Genomic DNA, 16,588 nt, shown 5'->3' on the forward strand with positions numbered 1-16,588 from the left:
ATGCCCTATCTCTGGATCAGCATGACCAATCTACCCAATTATTGCTGGTCTTTCTGCAAGTGCTATCATGTACCTGACTAATGATCAACACTTCCTGACCATCACTGTCATGACCTTCCCTCAACATTGCTTTTCCTCCACAGCAACAACACAGCCCTCCCACTCCCAATTCCATCCCTGAACAATCATCCTCCCTCAAACACTCCTCAACATAGGACTCTTAGCCCTCAAGTACCACCCATGCCCCATTAATCTATATCCACTCCTATCCCATTCTCCTTCCAATTTCCATCCATTATCAACCAATCACCACTCTTTTCCCCTGCCATCCTTCCTTCCTTGTTCCTGAAGAGCAGACTAAAATGAAGTTGGATCCTTTCTGGATACATTCCAGTATATTCATCAAAAATTGAATGGTCATGTTTCAGAACAATGAGATTAGTTAATACGAAAGTCAATAAACGCTACCACATATTTTTAAGAACATTAGTTCAAACTAATCCAATTTATTCTGTCCATCAAGATGATGTTTATAAAGGGAAACTTAACACTGATGGGATGGACTTCAGTGTTTTTTCCAACCATGTACTCTAGAATCAATGAACAGAAGCAGAAAGCCATTGCCAAAACCTGAGGTATGAAGCTGGGCTGCATTGATCATTTGAGAAGTACAAGAACTTCTTCTTTGGCTTGGCTTGGCTTCGCGGACGAAGATTTATGGAGGGGGTAAAAAGTCCACGTCAGCTGCAGGCTCGTTTGTGGCTGACCAGTCCGATGCGGGACAGGCAGACACGATTGCAGCGGTTGCAAGGGAAAATTGGTTGGTTGGGGTTGGGTGTTGGGTTTTTCCTCCTTTGCCTTTTGTCAGTGAGGTGGGCTCTGCGGTCTTCTTCAAAGGAGGCTGCTGCCCGCCAAACTGTGAGGCGCCAAGATGCACGGTTTGAGGCGTTATCAGCCCACTGGCGGTGGTCAATGTGGCAGGCACCAAGAGATTTCTTTAGGCAGTCCTTGTACCTTTTCTTTGGTGCACCACTGTCACAGATGCTGAAAACCATGAGAAGGTGGAGGAATTCAGGCAGCATCCATGGAGAGAAATGGTCAGTCAACATTTTAAGTCGGAACTCTTTCTAGAGATTAAAGTAGAAAGGGGGTTATATCAAGGGTGGGAAGGGAGAAGAAGGGGAAGGACTAAGAGGTGATAGGGTATGGAATGTTGATTGACCATTTCTCTCCATGGATGAAGCCTGACCTGTTGAGTTCCTCCAGCTTTAGATTGTTTGCATTGCGCATTAGTTGGCAAATAACAGCCTTTGATCAGAGCTGAGAAATCCTATGATTTTTTTAGTGGTGTGAAGTAACAGACTTTTCAGCACGGGGGATAGGGTTTGGGTTGTGGTCAAAACTCTTCTCTTTTTAAAATGCATTATGAAATATGATAGAATTGTAAGGAGCAACTGGTCAAACTCATGGATATATTTAAGCCAGAATGTGTAAGATAGATCATTTGATCTGCCTGCATCCTATCGTTTAGGTTGGGAGTGCAGCTGGCATGGCTCAATGCCTGTATAAAGGAAGTGTGAATTAGTTGCATATTGTGCCAAACCAAGAAATGGCAAGCATGAAATTCCACCTCAGTATTGATTTTAGCAAACAACCTTTCTCCTTAAAAGCAACAAAAAAAAACAAATGTTCAAGGGGCAGAAATCTGAAATAAAAACAGGAAAATGTGGAATTACTTGGCAGATCGGGTAACTTCTGTGGAGGGAAACAGGGGACAGGAGGTAGACCCAAAATCTGCAGATGCTGAGGTCTTGTGCAGTACATAAAGGTGCTGGAGAAACTTAGCAGGCCACATAGCATCCATGGAAAGCAAAAGGCAGTTAATGTTTTTGGCCTGTGCTCTTTTTCATGTGAAGCAAATGTCTAAAGGAGGGGGTCAGGCCTGATAGGCCACTGCCTTTTGCTTTCCATTGATGGTGCGTGAACTGCTGAGTTCCTCCAGAACCTTTGTGTCCTTCAACAGGTGAAAGGAGATTGTGTCTGTCAACAGCAAATGTTTTAGGTTAATACTGCTCTGTCAGAATAGGCAAAGAAGAAAACAGGCAATGCTATCTCACAGAGTAAAAAGATTGATGGAGAGAACCAAGAGCGTGGAGATTGAGAAAGACTAAGAGACACAAATGGTGGTAGAGTCAGCTCAGTGCCAAGGTTAAAGCTTGTAAATTTGCAGCTGAGGGAGGTGTAAATAGGAGAAGAAAGAGGACAGAAATAAATAAGAGAAGCACTTGAGTTGAGCTATAGAGGCAAAGAATCATACAGCTCAGAACAGGGGCTATGATCCAACTCGCCCAAGCTAACCAAGTTCGCATTCTGGGATTGTCCCACTCGTCTGCATTTGGTTCATATTCTTCTAAGTCCTTACTATCATATTCCTTACTAAGGTAGCCCTTACTATCTGTTCAAAAGCCTTTTGACTGTTGAGTTATAAAAAACAATATAGTTGCTTGAAACTTGAAGTAAATAAAAATGCTGGAAATATCTAGTTGATCCAGCATCATTGGTCGAGAAAATGAAGCTGAATTAATGTTACAGATTGCTGACCTGATACAAACTGGACAGACTGGTGACCTGAGTATGGAAACCTGACGGCTGGAATGTGTCTCGGTTGATGATGAGGGGTTGTCATCAAGCTTACATTTGGCTTCATTGAAACACTGTAAAGAGCCATGGAAAGAGCAGTCAGTGAGAGGGAATGGAGAATTAAGGTGACAAAAATTGGCAGCTCAGGACTATCCTTGCAGACTGAATTGAGGAATTCTGCAAACCTGAGACCAAATCTGCCTTCATTTTCGCATTGTCGAGAAAACCACATTGTAAATGGTCTCATCACTCTCGATAAATATTTTGGCTTGTATGTCACCCATTCTTTTTCTCTCACTGATGCTGCTTGAACCGCTGGACTTTCTCCAACAAAGTGTGCTTGGCTTCAAATCCCAGAACCTGTAGTCCCCTGAGTGAGTCCACGTTATGAATTGGTTTCAGGTAAGGAATTTTTCTCTCAGAGTTTATATTTACCTGATTGGCATTGCCCTATTTTTCAATGTAAAAAGGAAGGGAGAATGAGAAAACTACACAATTAAATAAACTTCAGTGGAGAGGATGATGAAATAAGAACTATCTTTCCACCAGAAACTCTTAGTTTAATCAGCCAGATGTGGCCTCCCACACAGCTGGGAAACATTTTCTGTCCATTCACCTTTTTGAACTTCTTCAGGACTTGGTCACTCATGGGCTGCACTATTTATTGTCCAAAATGCCCCCTCTAAGATTATCACATTGACCAGAACAGGCCAGACTCCTGTATCCAAACATGGTTTCTGGTGAGCCCTGGTTGTGAAGTAATTGATCTCGGAAACATCCTCAAAGCACTTGGTGATGTTGGCAGTTCATTGAGATTGTGTACTCTTCGATGTTTACATGACCATTTTAGGTGGCTGCCTCCTGAAACAGCTCCAGTGTGAGGAGCCCTTCCTGTGCTCCACATCCATAATGATCATATTTAGATGCTGCATTTGTAACCTTACTGTGGCATTATCTGAAAACTTCCTACCAGTAGCAATGGAAAAAAAAAACCCATACTCAAAATCGGAAATGCTTTCTGATAAAGAGCCTTCAACTGAAATGTAAACACTTCCCATAGTTGCTCACTGACTTGATGAGTACTTGCAGCATTTTCTGATTTGACTTCTGGAGAAGTTCCTATCCTGCATACAAGCATGCTTCCTGCAGGAACTGTTCTTCTCTGACTCCCCAACTCCACTTCCAATCATCTTGCCATCAACCGTATGTGGCACGGTGAACATAACAGTTAGCCAGTGACCTGGGTTTGAAGCTGGTGCTGCCTGTCAGGCATTTGCATGTTCTCCCCAAGACTGCATGGATTTCTCTGGGTGCTCCAGTTTCCTCCCACTCTTCAAAAAAAAAATGTACAGGGTTGCCAGTTAATTGGAGTATTTGAGCAGCAAGGGCCTGATACTATACTGTATGTCTAAAAAAACACTCCTCAACTGCATTTCCCTGCAGCTGGGAGAGTGTTGCTTGCTCACACCACAGCACTAACATGACTGTGTGAATATGTTGCGAGGAAATGGACTGAAATACAGAAACTGAAGGCAGTTTCAGTGCAGCGTTCCAAAGGGAAACCAGCCAATGCCACTGAGTGAACAGGTTGGAAATGTTGGGGATTGAACCCCTGACCTCCAACATACTCCCCTACTGATCTACATCCTCTGTGCCATCAAACAGGAATAAAATTGTCTGGTTTGCCAGAGGTCTCTGTGGATATGGGCCAAACACAGGCCTCTGTTGTTCCTTGGAGCAGAGAGTGTGACACATCTACAACTCTCTGGGAGAAGGAGTTGCTCCTCATCTCTCTCCTAAATTTCAGATGGTAAGAGGTGACCGAACAGAAGTTTTTAAATTAGGGGAGGCATTGATTGAGTTGACAGCCAAAGCTTTTTATTCTCCCCACAGAATGAAATTGACACATGATAGAGGACATGTGTTTAAAGTGAGGTGGTGGGGGCAGGGGGGGGCTGGTTGGGTGGAGTGAAGTTTGAATGTGATGTGCGGGAAGTTTTTTTCCACACAGAGTGCTGGTTGCCTGAAACAGACTGCCAGACTTTGTGGTAGCAGCAGATGCAATAGTCATGTTTAAGAGGATTCTGGATGGACACATGAATATTCAAATAATAGAGGGATATGTAACATCTGCAAGCCACAGTTTTAGATTTGGGCATCTTGTTCTGTGAAAACATCATGGGCTGAAGAGCCTGTTCCTGTGTTCTACTGTATTATCTTCTATGATCCTTGCAATTGAAATGTTTGCTATTTAAGCAACACAATTTGCTTAGCGGTTAGCACAATGCTTGTACAATGCCAGCAACCAGAGTTGTCACCCTCTGCTATCTATGTCAGTTTTCCCTACATGCTCTGCTTTCCTCTCATCTTCTTTAAAAATAAATGTGCGGGGTTGGTAGGTTAATTGGGTGCAATTGAGCTCCATGAGATTTGATGGCTGGATCAGGCTTAATTTGAAACTTTATGGTGTTTGGGCACTGTTCTAACTAACACCAAGCAGTGGCATGCAGTGATCTCAAGAACCCATCATGGCCTTGGTGTGATTACCTGAAAATCAGGTGATCATCAATAGTCATCCATGCTTCTTTTCTCTGGAGGCCTTTTGAATGTTGATCTCTGGAATTTTTATTCTCCTCACGTTGTCTTTTTTGTTTCAAATACACCTTTACCAAACAGAAGCTTATTGTGAGAGAAATTACGTGTGAATTTTAAATCCAAATATGCCCCTTTATAATTCCATCTCCAGCCACTCACCTACACATATAACCCAAGGACAAACACACTGTGTGGCACCAGAATCAATCAGTGGATGTTATCATCAAACGGCATTCAAGCAATATCATAACTGAGCTCTCTATTTTCCTCACTATGTCCATTCAGTACCATGCTCGGAGCCACACTGGATACTGAGCTTCCAAATCTTCCCTGTGGAGGGGATGAAGATAATGTAATTCATGGTGTAACCATGCCAAACACAATCAGTCATGAAGTTTAGAGGCAGACAAGCAAAATCAACTCCCAGGATTTCCTCGAAGACCGAGTAAATAAATGTCTTGCATGTTGTGGCACGAGATAGAGAAAGAAGAAAAAAATAATTTGAATTTAGATAGTTCTTTTTATATCCTCAGGACATCTCAACAGGTTTCCCAGCCAGTGAATTAATTTTGAAGGGCAATTACTGCTACGTGGATAAATGCAACAGGTACTTTGCACTGTGTTAGACACTACAAGCAACAAATAAAATAAAACCAGTTAATATGTTGTAATGGCACTGATTGATGTATAAATGTTGGGCTGATCACCTCTGAATAGTATTGTGGAATCTTTTATACCCTCAGAGATAATGTAATGCTGTTGTTGAAAAAGGGCATTGAAGGCAATTCTGCACTCCATCAGTATTAACCTTTTAAATCCAATGGCTCTCGCAATCACTTAACTAAAAATGAAGTCTAATTCCATTGAGCCAATTGGACAGAAGCAGAGAAACCAGCTATCATGCCTGATGACAATTGGATTTACAAGTGAGTGTGTTAAATTGGCCACAGATGAATGTGTTAGAAATAGCTAAACACATTGTAACTCACTATTCTGCACCAAAGGGCAAAAACATGTCTAAGGATATCATGAAGAGATTCAAGTTCCACTACAATGTCAAAGAGCCCACATTCACCCATGAAGCTCATGAATGAATGAATACTTAGAAAGTTTATTTTGCATACGATTTCAGAGGGTGACATTCTCACAAAACAATGTGGATGACTCCAAGAGAGAGGACCAAGGAGAAAGAATGGAAAGCATCAGTTTCAAATCAAGTGCTAGTGTAATGTCAAAATCATGAACAGCTCAAAAGTATATCCTAACTTTTATTTACTCTTTCCTCAAACGTTATTACCATATGATCCCTTTCAGATTTATGGGTAAACTTAACTTCAGTGTATCTGTGCAATTGCTATCAATTATACTTCCAAAGTATCACAGGAAGATGCCAATACTGATACAGCTGTGGTAAAGCCTGCATTGCTGGCATCTTCATGGAGTGGACCAGGGAAGGGCAGAAACTAATTCCCACTGTGAGGAGTTTATCTGACTAGTCATCATGCCCAACAGCCCCCATACGGGTTTAAACTGCTTGTAGAATGGGGTTGGTGGCATTTTTCTTCACACTGGAGATCCCATGGAGAACTGGAGTCAAGGTGGTGATGCTCTTGCTTAGCAGACCAAACCATAGAGGTTGTGGGCTCCTTGACACCAAGAAGAAAAAACCTTGGAGGACCCTGCAGGGTACATGACCACAGCAGCTGACCAATAAGGAGCTCAGTGGCTGAAGGGCTCACTCCAGGCTATGAGCTGCTGGAGACTGGCTAGTGGGATCCAAGTATTGGGACAAGGAATGATCAGGGTTCTGATAGAGAGCAGAGGTCCGGAATGTCCTCTGGAGTTGACAACCTCCTAATTGCTTCCATGATTTGAAACCAGGGGCTGTGGAGGATGAAGGATGCTTGGAGTTCATGTTCACTGCACTGGAGGCTTTGTGGCTATAGAGGCTATTGGAGCTGCAGGAAACAGTGGAATTGGAGGTGACAGGGTCCAGGGACACTCGGTGTAATTGGATCAGCAATTTTACAGATGACACAAAAGTTGATGGTCTAGTTGACAGCGAGGAAGGTTAACAAAGCTTGCAGAGGGATCCAGATCACCTGGGAAAATGTGCTGCAAAATGGCAGATGGAATTTAATGAAGACAAGTGTGAGGACTTGCATTTTGGAAGGATTAAACCAAGGTAGAATATATGCATCAGATGGTAGGGTACTGAGCAGCGTGGTAGAATGGAAGGATCTGGGAATACAGATACATAATTCACTGAAAGTGGCATCACAGGTAGAGAGGGTTGTAAAGAGAGCTTTTGGTGCATTGGCCCTCATAAAGCATTGAGTATAGGAGTTGGGATGTTATGGTAAAGTTGTATATGACATTAGTGTGACCTAATTTGGATTATTGTCAAGTCAAGTTTTTTGTCATCTGATTGTACAAGTACAACCTGACTTAGCAGTGTTCTCCGCTCCTCAGTGCAAAACATGCAGGCACACAAACAGACGTAACACACATACAGACAAATAATACATGTGCAAGACAAGTACTTTATCTATTTAAATAAATAAATGAATATAGTATTGCAGATGAGAGACTCGAGATTAGTGTGATCAGTTCCTTTGATCACATTTCCCTGCAACAACCAAACCACACTGCAATGTAGCTGGCCAGGATGCTCTTCGTAGAGCTCCTATAGAAGGTTGTCATAAGTGTGGCTCGTATCCTTGCCCAATTTAATCCTCTCAGGAAATGCAGTCGCTGTTGGTCCTTACTGACAATGAGCTGATGTTGAGTGTCCACAATAGGTCTCTAGTTAAGTGAACTCCAATGAATTTGGTCCTCTCCACTTTCTACTGAAGAGTTGTTGATGTGTAGTGGAGGGTGATTGTTCCTGGTCCTCCTGAAGTCCACGGTCATCACCTTTGTCTTGCCTACATTGAGACTCAGACTGTTACTCTTGCACCATTTCACAAGATTTTCCACCTCCTCTGTAGTCTAACTGTGGTGCGCTGTTAGCCAGAATCAGACACACACAAGATAAAGACTGTACAACAGGCTTTAATCCACAAAGACTTCCACAGAACCAGGCTGGCTGTAGTTGCAGTAACTCTGAGTGAGCTTCGGGAGGCCGGCACAGGCTTATATCCTGGAGGGTGATTGACACCCGACTGGGTGGGGCTTGATCCCTTCAGGCCGACTGATTGACAGCCGGCCAGGTGTTGTCCTGTCCCCTTACACTCCTGCAGGTACAGAGGTTGCCCCCTGCAGTAGGCCGGCGGTACAGTCCTGCAGGTACAGGTATTGCCCCCTGCAGTAGGCCGGTGGTATACTACCACAGTGACTCATCGATGTTGTTGATGAGGCCAACTACCATTGTATCATCTGCAAATGTGTTGACACTGTTGGAGCTGGATCTGGTGATGCAGTCGTGAGACAGCAACGTGAACAGGAATGGGCTGAGCACACAGCCCTGAGTCAGAGCTCATTGCTTCTATTGTGTGCTGTTCTTGTCAGCTAACTGCAGGAAAGATATCAAAAAGATTGAAAGAGTGCAGAGTAGATTCACTAGGATGTTGCTGGGACTTGAGGAACTGAGTTACAGGGAAAGGTTAAACCTGTTAAGATTTTATTCCATGGATCGTAGAAGGGGATTTGATAGAGAAATTCAAAATTATGAGGTAAATTATAAAGTAAATGGAAAGGAGGCTTTTCACACTGAAGTTAGGTGAGCTACATACGAGAGATCATGAGTTAAGGGGGAAAAGGTTAAAGGAAACTTCTCACAGAAAGTAGTGGGAGTGTGGAATGAGCTACCAACTAAAATGATGATAGCGGGCTCAATTTTAACACAAGAAAAATTTGGACAGGTATATTGATGGGTGGGCATGGAGGGATATGGACTGGGTGCAGGTCAGTGGGACTAGGCAGAATAATGGTGCAGATTAGAACTGCTGAAGGGCCTGTTTTGCTGCTGTAATGTTCTATGGTCAACTTTCTTTTCACATCCTGGTTGAGGTCCCATACTGGTGGAATCTCTTTGAGCGCCTTTACTGGCAAACAACTGTGAACAAAGCTTGTGTACATAACAACAAAGGAATATTGAAATCTTGAATGGGCTTGATTTTCAACTGGCCAACTCAACATCTGTTGGAACATATTGGATTTAAAATGGCTTCAGCAAAGGTTGTGCTCTTTAAACATTGCCTCTTTCTCCAATCAAATGAAAAAATACTTGCTTGAAATGTTAACTCTTTCTCTTTCCAGAGAGGCTGCTTGATCTTTTTTTGATTTTACATTTCTAGCATATGTATCATGTTTGGCTGCCATTTTAAGGAAATCATTCACTGAGTGGGTGAAGTGCCCTCACTAATCACTACTCACCACTCTCATGCATTTGGAAATTAGGTCCCTTGTCATTTATTTCCCTTGCATTCAGCCAGAAGTGATTGGAGCTGCACAAACTCCTTGAATTGGGAGAAAAATTGAGGAGAATAAAAAAAAGTCAAGCTACAAATTATCATTGTGAGGCCAGAGACCTCAAAGACCCATTGAGAACATTGAAGGAAGAGCAGCACCACTTTGACTGGAGCTGTGGCTGGTCTTGCTCCCTCACTGCAGCAGATTCATTGGAATCTAATAGTGCACCCATTCAGCTGTCATGCCTCTTGTGGTACAACAACAACTTGCTATTAAGTGGTACAGTTAGCATTGCAGAAAGTGCAATGCTATTACAGCAAGAGCGACCCAGTTTCAAATCTGGCACTCTCTGTAAGGAGTTTGTACATTCTCCCCATGTCAATGTGGGTTTCCTCTGGGTGGTCTGGTTTCCTCTGACATTCCAAAGATGTTCAGGGTTATTAGGGTTATACTAGGGTACTTGGCCAATGGGGCCTCATGAGCCAGAAGGCCTATTATTGCACTGTATCTCTGAATTTAAACGGCCTTGGAAAGGTTCGTTGATACTTCACAGGAGCATGTTTACATGAAACCTCCCAACAGCTGTGGCCTTGTCTACATCAGAGGGACCGGTTGCAAATTGGGAGATCCAGTAACAGGGACCTCCCAGTAGCCATCCATTTCAATTGTGAGTCACACTCCCATACTCACATGTCCGTCTATAGCCTTTTGTACTCTCCCACCCAGACAACACCTGATTTTCAGTTTGGGCACTCTCCAGCCAGATGGCATTAAGGTTGATTTCTCTCTGGCGTCTGCTAACCTGCTCGCCTTTTTTCCCTTCCCCCTTTCCAGTTCTCCCTTCTTTCCCCCTTGCACGTTCCCAGCCCTCCCACCTTCCCCTGATTGCTGCTGTCCCCTCCCTAAATAAGGCCTTTGGTGTGGGGGGGGGGGGGGCTCCTGTTGAAAATGGCTATTCTAGAGGTGAGGTGAGAGTGACGACAAAAGTAGCATTTAACCTGATGTGGGATCACTGAAGTGAAAATGTGTCACAACAGCTTGGTTCAAAAGGTGGGGGAAGGGGCAAAGTTATTCATCCACTCCTAGAACATCTGACCACCTGCAACTGATTATTCAATGAATTTCACCATGGATAGAAGAAGGCAGATTCATCGATCCTTTCATGTTGAGTAGGGTTTTCTTCTTATGACAGCAGAACCCACAAATAAAGCAATATACCCAAGTTAAAGGATCACAGCAGAGATGGTAAGGAGGGTGTGGGGGGAACTGAATCACTTTGTGATTAGCAACCAAACATTGGATAAAAATAAAACCCTAGAGCACACAATGCCAAAACCAAAAAAAAGCAAATTGCAAATATTCACAGTTTACAAAAGGTACACAGGAAAACCATTAAAACAAGCAAACACATGCTCCTTTCAGAATGCAAAGCAAAATAATGCAGAAGGTGTCAGCCAGAGAGTGCTTTTAACAGGCAATGAAAAACAACAATGTGTTATCAGTGTTGTATCGACATTATGGGGCAAATATCTCATTAATTCTTCACTGAGATTGCTCCCATTGTGTTCATAAATCACCTGTTTCTTTGTTACTGCCTGACTATACAGTACGGCCCTTCAGTTGACCAGACACCCTCAGGATACTGTTCTCAATATCATGCCTGCCAAATTAACAGTGTTATCACTACTTAAACATGACAGCCCAGACCCCAAAGTGTTTATATTTGGCTTGTGATCGTGGGATGTATTTTTGGGAGATTTGAAGGAGATTTGAAGGAGACAGGTGTTCAGAGTGTTACTGCAGGGTGCTTATAAAAGAGCATTCCTCCCAATAGAGCTTTGCATTAATCCCACACAAAGTAGGTCCTTAGTAAGGATACCGTATATTTCGTAGTCTGACAATTATTTTTTGGAACAATCATAATTCTGAGATTATAACAAATGAGCTTTTTGGCTGAGTTGGCATTTAGGTTAATATTCCAAATAGAGTGCAAGCTTTATCTTCAGCAATTACTGTTATGTTATTGGCGTTGTCTCCGCGCCATCCTCAACATCCATTGGAGCGACTTCATCAATAACATCGAAGTACTTGAGATGGCAGAGCCCGACAGCATCGAATCCACGCTGCTGAAGATCCAACTGCGCTGGGTAGGTCACGTCTCCAGAATGGAGGACCATCGCCTTCCCAAGATCGTGTTATATGGCGAGCTCTCCACTGGCCACCGTGACAGAGGTGCACCAAAGAAGAGGTACAAGGACTGCCTAAAGAAATCTCTTGGTGCCTGCCACATTGACCACCGCCAGTGGGCTGATATCGCCTCAAACCGTGCATCTTGGCGCCTCACAGTTCGGCGGGCAGCAACCTCCTTTGAAGAAGACCGCAGAGCCCACCTCACTGACAAAAGACAAAGGAGGAAAAACCCAACACCCAACCCCAACCAACCAATTTTCCCCTGCAACCGCTGCAACCGTGTCTGCCTGTCCCGCATCGGACTTGTCAGCCACAAACGAGCCTGCAGCTGACATGGACATTTACCCCTCCATAAATCTTCGTCCGCGAAGCCAAGCCAAAGAAAGAAAGATTGGCTTCTCCAGGACAAATAATAGACTAAGTACAGCGGAAGAAAGTCAGGCTAATCTGACTCAATTACTCACTTCTCAGCACAAGTGCGAACACTTATTTTGCAATATGAAATTGCCTCAAATGTTATCTCTTGGACCAAGCAAAGTTGGTACAAAGAATGGCCTGAAGGAAAACCGCAGGTGGTGGAGGTACCTGTTCTTCTGCATTGATGAAGTTAATCTTGCAAAACTGACATTCGCTGTAGTTGCCATGGGAACAGTGTGATTTTTTTTTAGTATGCACGCAGAAAGATAAAACTGGCTATAAGCTGCAGACTATCAGGTCAGACGAAGTCAGTATGGCTAGGAACCAATATGAAAGTGAGTGTATGTTATGCAGCTGAGATATTTCAGTCAGCCAAAAATTAAAGTTGCACAGAGATATGCCACGGAAATGATTGAATCTACCCCAACTATCAATCACAGACTATTCTCACATTCCCATCAACTCCACCTGATTTTACTACACTCCCCTGCCAATTAACCAATCAAGCCACACTCCCTTGGAGATGGGAGGAAACTGGGACAGCCAGAGGAAAACCCAAGAAGACACAGAGGGAATGTTCAAACTCCATGCAGAACAGCACCCATTGCCAGGAATGAAGCCAGGACACTGGCCCTGGGTGGCAATGGTTCTGCAATGCACCTCTGGGCCACCCATGGCCCAGTTAGATTGGAGATCAAAGTGGTTTAATGTAATGATTATTGCCCATGAGTTTCAGTTTGATGTAGTCTGTAACCATTGTTCACGATGGGATTAACAATATGACAATCCACATTATGCAGTACAGAGACAAAAATCTGGAGTCCAAATGCAAAATGCACTGAGGCTGAAAATAAAACAAAGACTGGAGATACTAGGCAGGGCAGGCTGCATCTGGGGAGAGAGAAACAGATCAATAACCTTATCTCCTAACAAGATCTGAAGACTCGTATTTACAATTTGGAATACCAGATAAGTCAGTAATTAAAAAATGTACTAAAGGAGTGAGGTTGAAAAATAAACATATTTATTACTTCAGTGGGACTAAATTTCAGGAGTAGGATGAGCTGCCACTATTAAATATGGTTTCATGTAACTGGGCAGGACTGAATTTCAAGGGAATAATATGAAAAAAGAGGATATTAACAACATCCAACATAGATCAACTCCGATGGATAATGAAACAAAAAAACAAGTGATTCAAGGTGAAGTGTAGAAACCTGTGCCAGGAGTAATGCCGGAATGTCTTGGACATCAATCTAATGAAGATGCACCACCTGCTCACTGACACTTAATATGAAGTCTGTCAGAACCAGTCAGCTCCCGACCTCCTTGAAGGCAATGAAGCAAGCACTGTGTATCAGGGCCTCTCACTGTTCCTGATATACATCAGTGATTTGGATTTGAAAATTCTTCTAGAAATGTGATTAAATTCACACATAATTGATGGTCAGAACAGTCAAAAGTTCAATTCATCAAGGAAAAATAAATACTTACTGTTTGGAAGAATTAAAATGGGCACATGTATATACTTTAGGACTGGTGAAAAAGTAGCTTCAGACAAAAAAGTTTGAAGATTTACAGATATATTTGTAAAATCTCCGTAGATACATTAGTAAAACAGCCAAAAGAACAGAATGTTAAAACTATATAGGGAAGGTAGCATTGAGTTTAAGTTATTGGACTAAAGTGCAGAGTCATCAGTGAAAGTTCTGTACATCTGAGTTCTAATTCCCAGAAGTTGGGGGATTAATCTGCAGTTAAAAATAAAATTGGTGACAATAAAATAATGATGTAGGAGTGAAGATACTATGGGTTGTTTTCAATGCATTATCCTTATTGATGGACGAAAATGGTGTCCTTGATAGGAACAAACTGTGAATATTTTTAATGAATAATTTAGGAATTCACTGAAACATATTTAGGTAAATCATGGATCTCTCTGTGCTGTCTCGGAGGACCCGACTGGGAGATTGGATACAGCAGGCTTGCTGCTTAAGAAAAGAGCAATCCAACTGGCAACCTGAATGTATGGTGCACCAAGATTAACGATACTGATTTCAGGATTCTGATCAAAGATCTTTCTAATTTTTTTTCAAAGAAGCCATCTGCTATGATTAGATTATTTGAATAAGATCTTGTTTGGTGCAGTGCTATTACAAACATTTCTAGGGCTCATTCCTGTCTGAAGATGGTTGCCTCATTATTTGTTTTCGTGTATATGTTGAGTATAGTTATATTGCAGTACCAATAAGTGATAATTCTGCCTCACCCAAGGAAAAATAGAATCTCAGGGTTGTATGTGATTTCATGCAGGTACTCTTGACAATAAATCTGAATCTGAATTAACTGATACATAAACAAACATTAATCATTGAGCATTCACCACTTAATACTATATATCTGATTGGAAATTATTACTGTTCGTACACTGTGCCAAGTAAATATTATGAAGTGTATGCTTTGGACAAATTACAATGCTCCAGACACAGTATTTGAAGTGTTTAAACTAGAGGTAGATTAGTTTTTGAAAGACTGGGGATTGTGTTGCTTTGCAGGACTGGGAGAGGAGTTCAGGGCCAGCAAAGTCAGTCATGATCATACCAGACTTGAGAGTCCAGGTGGGATTCTCCAACTCCTACTTTCTTATGTTCTTGCATACTCCTGCCTCTTAAATTAATGTGCTGTGACCTACAGACATTTTCAGGTAGAAATTAGAACATTTTAAGATAAGTCTTTCTCCACTGCTCAAATATAAAATAACATAATTTTTTCAGGGCAAAGTTCTGCGTTAAAAGAAAAAAAATGTTACCAAAATATTGTGCAAATTTATCCTGCATTCTGCAAAGGTAATTTTCAAATTATGAATGAATCAGGGTAAGTGTTCCTCTATGGCTAGCAGCCATTCTTATCATCTCAGAGTTTGATCATATTTTCTGTGCAGTCAGACAAAGGAGGACATTACTGCAGGATGAGTTACTGTGTGATGCAGTGCAATTTCCAAGCTCCCTGTCGTAAATTGATTGTGTACCGGCTCTGCTTTTCCAACCTGTCACATTCACTAGAGCATCATCTGTCATGGAGTCAGTGAGAGCTTTCCTTAGCAAATCAGCTGTGCAACGAAGTACAGACTTCCAAATAGCATACCTGTACACGAAATGATGTAGCTTTGTTTGTTTAGACACGTAGCGTTCCAGAGCATGAAAATGGGGCTTTCAGTCCAACTTGTCCAAACCAAGCAAGTTTTTTCCATCTGCCTATCCATGTCTTTTGAACATTACAATTGTCCCTGCTTCTACCATTTCCCCTGGCAGCTCATTCGATACATCCACTACTTTCTGTGTGAAGAAGGTGCCGTTCAGAACCTTTGAAATCTTGTCCCTCTCACCTTATATCAAATTCCTCCAGTTCTAGATTCCCCCTACCCTTCAAAGTCTATTTCCCTTATCCATGCTCCTCCTTACTTTATCCATAGGCCCATTAGCCTTCTATGCTTCAAGGAGATAAATCCCAGCATGCTCAGTCTCTTTTGTTCTAAATCAAGCCTGTCAGTCCTGGTCATATTCTTGTGACTGTTTTCTGCACGTTTTCCAGCTTAAAATAAAAATGGGTACTTTTGATTTTTTTCATCTTTACTTATGTCTTATAGGATCCTTCCTCTTCTGCGACCAATGCTATGGCAATTTCACCAAGGATGTCGGTGGACAATAAGCCTATTTTTAATCACGTTACAGAAAATGAAATGTACAAATGGAGCTGTTAAAGTCTGCTTGTCACAGAAGGAGAAGTGAACTAAAACCAGGCACTGGCCTGAAATGGTGTGTTCGAAGTCTGAAAAATTCACGGCCAGCAGTACAAACTAAATTTGTGAACTGATCTCATTGCCCCAAATAAAACAGCGCTGCCAGTCAGAGAGACTGCAGATTTTGCAGAGCTAATTAAACTGGAAGAGATGGCGCATATATTATGCCAAATAAAGAAGATGAAGCACATATCGAGGGATCTGTATGATTACCATGCCAATTTAATGTCCCCTGGGATCAGAAAGGTTGAACGTCAAAAGATGCAGCTTTCCCCTTTTACTCTTTGATGACCGACCCTCTTTTGTCTCCTGTTTGCATGAACTGCATACAAATTTCTGAAATATCATTATAAAAGGCATGTAATTCTATTAATTACACAAAAGACTTGTGAAGAGTACTAAAACACAATCATTGCTTGATTACGTTAATAGCTATGACTATTATGTTTGTTGACATACTTGAGCTTGCAAATTGCTTGTATAATGTTTATTATGCACACTTGCAATAATTCAAGCTCTGTCAATGGGAAACGA

The 16,588-nt window shown here is 42.1% G+C and overlaps 1 long non-coding RNA gene across 1 annotated transcript in view; it reads left to right on the plus strand.

Annotated features, from left to right (window-relative positions):
- LOC138761823 (uncharacterized) overlaps nucleotides 1–16,265 on the plus strand; it is a 79,308-nt gene extending 63,043 nt beyond the window's left edge. Inside the window, exon 6 of the long non-coding RNA XR_011356531.1 lies at nucleotides 15,902–16,265. This is a non-coding gene — a long non-coding RNA (uncharacterized lncRNA). The remainder of the gene's footprint in view (nucleotides 1–15,901) is intronic.
- Nucleotides 16,266–16,588: the final 323 nt, after the last annotated feature.

Source organism: Narcine bancroftii, chromosome 4, assembly GCF_036971445.1.
Source record: "Narcine bancroftii isolate sNarBan1 chromosome 4, sNarBan1.hap1, whole genome shotgun sequence".
NCBI classification, from domain to species: Eukaryota; Metazoa; Chordata; class Chondrichthyes; order Torpediniformes; family Narcinidae; genus Narcine; species Narcine bancroftii.